Source organism: Octopus sinensis, linkage group LG12 (assembly GCF_006345805.1).
Source record: "Octopus sinensis linkage group LG12, ASM634580v1, whole genome shotgun sequence".
In the NCBI taxonomy this organism is placed as follows: Eukaryota; Metazoa; Mollusca; class Cephalopoda; order Octopoda; family Octopodidae; genus Octopus; species Octopus sinensis.
In genome coordinates, this window is record NC_043008.1 from 20,380,104 (window position 1) to 20,385,103 (window position 5,000).

The following is a 5,000-nucleotide window of genomic DNA, read 5'->3' on the forward strand; positions in this document are numbered from 1 at the left end:
ATACATGTGTGTGTGTGTGTGCATGCAGATAGATAGGTACGTGGCTTAGTGGTTAGGGCATTCGGCTCATGATTGTAAGGTCATGGGTTCACATCACGGTGATGCGTTGTGTCCTTGAGCAAGACGCTTTATTTCACGTTGCTCTAGTCCAGTCAGCTAGATGAAATGATCTGTACCTGCATTTCAAAGGGTCAGCCTCGTCGCACTCTGTGTCACGCTGAATCTTCCTGAGAACTGCGTTAAAATTACACATATCTGTGGAGTTGTCAGCCACTTGCACGTCAATTTCATGAGCAAGCTGTTCCGTTGATCGTATAAATTAGGACCCTTGCTGTTATAACCGACATATGATCCTACTACCTATATATATATATATATATATATATATATATATATATAGCATACACTCTAGCAAACCGGGCAAAATGCTTAGCGTCATTTTATCTGTCTTTACCTTCTAAGTTCAAATTCTATTGAGGTGGAATTTGTCTTTCTTCCTTTTGGGGTCGATATAATTAGTACCAAGACGAGTTCTGGGGTCGAGTTAATAGATTAGCCACCTCCCCAAAATTATAGGCATTGTGCATATCATAAGAAAGATTTTTATTAATATTATTATTCTTGAACAAGAAGTTTCGGATAGGTAATTCATCAGCGGATTGTGATTTGTTAGAGTTACTCTTGCCTTTGTATAGTCTCAGTTGAGTTGAAGTCTTCTGAAGGTGTTTGGGTACGAACGGGAGAGGGATTAGAATTTCATGGTCGGTTGCTTTGGTATTTTACGGTCGGAGAAGCATTTTGAAAAAAATGATTAATTTTGGGGTTATGTTATTGTTTAAAATTATTCATGAATGTAGAAGCTTGTAAACAAGCCCGTAAGAATTTTTCATTTGTTTGTTCGACACAAGATGCGACAATGATTTTGTTACTTTTGGTATTACTGGATTTAATCCTTTTGCTTAGAAAATGTAATGATCAAACTCACTTAGGCTTAAATACTGACCTTTGTGCCTTTGACCTTTGCATTGAAAAACAAAAGCCATAAAGATACTGTCACACCTGTCTACTTAACAAAAGCGAACCAACTAAACACTTGTTTACAAACTTCTCTATACCTGAATAAATCATAAATACTAGCTTAACCACAAATTCTCTCAATTAAAAGTTCTTCAGAACACCTCTACATACCATCTAATCATAAATTCATAATTCTTACCCCACTCAAATCCACAAACTTAGAGAAGACTAATTCTAATGCATCACAATATAAGAATGGCTTAGAATATATTTAAATCGTTATGTTAGAAAAATGTTATAATTTTTTCTTTATAGTAATATAGTTTTTTGAGAAATAACCGGTTTCGTATTTTCTTTTCAAATTTCTCAAATTTCATTACCTATATTGCGTCATGTTTTTGCTATGTTATGAAATACGGAGTTCCTGACGGGGGAAGGTAATCGGGGATATTTTCGGTATTAGGGAGATAATCAAAAAGTTTGGGAATGACTAGGTTTTAATTAATTTAACATGATTTGGTTGAGAAGGAATAGAATGTTACAAGTGGTTAGGTTTTGTTTTATATTTTTTTCAATGGGCTTAACTACTAAACTTTGTGCCATTGACCTTTGCATTAAAAAATAAAGGATTAATCAAATTGTATCAAAGGCTATAAAAATACTGTCAAATCTGTCTATTTAACAAAAGAGAAACAACTAAACACTTGTTTACAAAGTTCTATATACATGGATAAATCATTAGTTAAATTGAGGCCCCTTACTAGGTCGGTATAATCCGCACACCCAAACGGATATTAATTGAATGTTGAATAACAAGACACCATGCAAAGGTGTTTGTACCTGATATTCCTGCCATACGTGCAGAGAACGCGAGCCAACTAAGTGAAGATATCTGCTCTTGGTAATTCAGACATTTACTTTTATAAAGGTACTTTGTATAGTACATTGTTTACATTATTTATAATTGTTGTCAATTTGTTGTTAACGCGAATTTTCGTCTGATATACCCGCCAAACCTCATCAGGTATCTTGGGGAAATTTCGGACCTGGATTCTCATTCCTAATGTATTTTTAGATGTTGTTGTTGTTATTATAATTATTATCATCATCAACATCATCATCATCATCATCATCATCATTATTATTATTATCATTGAGTGAAAGAGCGGTGCATGCCATCAAAGTGAGACTGGGGTAAAATATACGAAGCCCAGTATACCAATCAGGACTGCCCGTCTGATAAGGATACTCCAGGCACATGCATCACAGCCATATGTGCGCGACATGGTGATCCCATATCAAGATAAACAGAACATGACCTTGCAGGTGGGACCCAGTTAGAATTTTCTTCTGGCCGAGTAGCCCATCCAGTTCAAAAGGTCCCTGAATAAGGATTGTTTAAGGATGTTGAACGAAACACCCATGTTTCCAGAGGTAAATTATTCAAATCTCAAAGAATTCCTCTCAACACATGCCTATGATGCTCCCCCACTACTTCTGCTCGTGGTCAGAGATGCACATATCGTCAGCCACTAAGGGACATGGTCAACTGGTTAAGGTCAAACAACTGACAAGCAAATCTGTGGTATAGAGCAGAATATCTGTTGTAGCCCATATTATTACTATTATTATTATTACTACTACTACTACTACTACTACTACTACTACTACTACTACACTACTACTACTACTATTTAGAATGAATATACCGACAAAATAACATGAATCTTGGATGGAAAAAGTTGAAGTCTATGACATTTCTCTTTCCTGTCCCTAATCCATTTTACTAGATTGTACTCCTCTGCTATTGTCCTTAAACCATGAAATGACTTCCTTGCTGTTGCGCCACAGGGCGAGGTCAGAGGCGTAACTAACGCCGTTACTGATCTTCCTGAGGAAACGTTTGCTCACCGATCTCAGACTTCGCCGTGTTTATCATCCTGCATTTAGGGTAGGATGTAAAGTTAGGCTCATTATCCTTGATCTTTATAAAGGCCACTTTCTTCACAAGCGTCTCTACTCTATTTTCTATACGTAGATTAAAAACTATATCTCTGGCCTTCTGGTCAATACTGTGTGCGTGTGTGTGCTAATGTTTCTGTGTATCTCTTATGCCAACCTTCAACGTTCAGCCCTGCACCTGCAGATCAAGCTGAATACCAAGCCGTTGTCCACTTCGTTATTCATTCGCTTTTAACCGCATATCCTGTCAATTACTGAATATCATTACTTTACAGGAAATAGATTTTCTCACTCTAACATCTTAGCAAATATTCCGTCTGTCACTTATTGAATTTCCTTTAAAATAAACTCAGCTGTGCTTGCGTTAATACATTTATGCCTATGTCTGTCCGTATTTTACATCATTCCAACCAGGTAATTTAGAATATATACGCTATAGACACTTACACATACATACGGGCGCGTATGTATGTGTGTAACTGTGTGTGTGTAATTATAAGATCCAAAGATCTAAGTGTAGGAAGTTTGTAAGCATCAGCCAATCCGTGAGAGCTCTAAAATCAACGTCCAGGACCAATAATGATTTATTATCGAGTGTTGTAGTTTTTCCGCTATCAAAGTTTGATAAGCAGACATTATTATTATAGCTTACGGTTAACAATTTGAGTCGCTATGAATGCGTTAAACTAATTCATCTGTTTGTTGTCTACACCACTTGTCTTCTTTTGTTTCGCTTTTGTGAATGCTCCCGATATATATATATATATATATATATATATATAATATATATATATATATATATATATATATATATATATATATATAAAGGAAATGAAGAAAATGCCGACAAATAATTTAAGTAAGGGAGAGTGTATTTAATTAGGTGAAAGTTATTTTTACCGGTTGCGCATTTGTTATACTTATCAAAATATATTTTTTTAAGAGAGATAGAGTTCATTTCTGATAGATTTTTTTCTCTTATATATATATATATATATACATATATATTAAAAAAAGGGAAGGCCGGTTTATGAAATTACCTTACGTTTCCCGTCCATAAAGGGCTTACTTTATGACGTATTGTCAGATCCCGAAAACATGTTGGCTCATGAGCTCTTAAAAATATTTTAAGGATACAACGTTCAACTTCTCTCTCTTTCTCTCTTTATTCCCGTTCCTCTGCTTCTTTCCTAACAATCCCACCCAAATTCCACTCCTAAATCTTTGACTTCTTTTTCTTTTTCTCTTATTCTTAATTATTTTACCCCCTGTGAATTTTTTCTTTAAAGAAATATTTATGCATAAACCGGCCTTCCCCACTTTTACTACATACTTCTCTACAATTAGCGTGTGCTTCTTTCGGGTTTATGTATTTTAGAAACGATATATATATATGTGTGTCTGCTTGTATGTGTGTGTGTGTGTGTGTGTGTGTGTGTGTGTGTGTGTGTGTGTGTGTGTGTGCGCGTGCGTGTGTCTGTGTGTAAATATACGGCGAGCTCCTTTAATTTTTCCTCAAGCAAATTCACTCACAAAGCTTCGGCTGGCCTGACGCTATAGTAGTTAAATCTAGCCCAAGGTGCTACGCAGTGGCACTGAAGCCAGCTTCTTACCACACATCCATACCTAATCAAGTAGAGGCATACCTTAAGGTTATAAAACAAAACATCTGCAAGAAGACACTCATACATATAATGGAGAAAAATCCACTAGATTTTCAAATATTTTTACTGTAATATATCCATATCTATCACAGCCACATTCATGCATACAAAATCCATGTACACGCAGAGAAAAATTACATTTAAATACGTCATTATGCTTGATGCCATGGTGACAGATTCTCATGACATGCCCGGAAATAATATTTGAATATTTCAAAAGAAAAAAAAATCAAATCCGAACACTTCATTTAAAAGACAAAAATACAAAATTGTCACTGACAGCTACAGTAACAAATGTTAACAGATATTCTTTAAAAAACTGTTATTTATGTATATAACTCCTTGTTTATTTACCTA

General features: G+C 35.3%; 1 protein-coding gene across 4 annotated transcripts in view; it reads left to right on the plus strand.

Moving 5' to 3' along the window:
- The window catches only part of LOC115218041, a 415,719-nt gene that overhangs the window by 192,423 nt on the left and 218,296 nt on the right, over positions 1-5,000 (plus strand). The window lies entirely within an intron of this gene.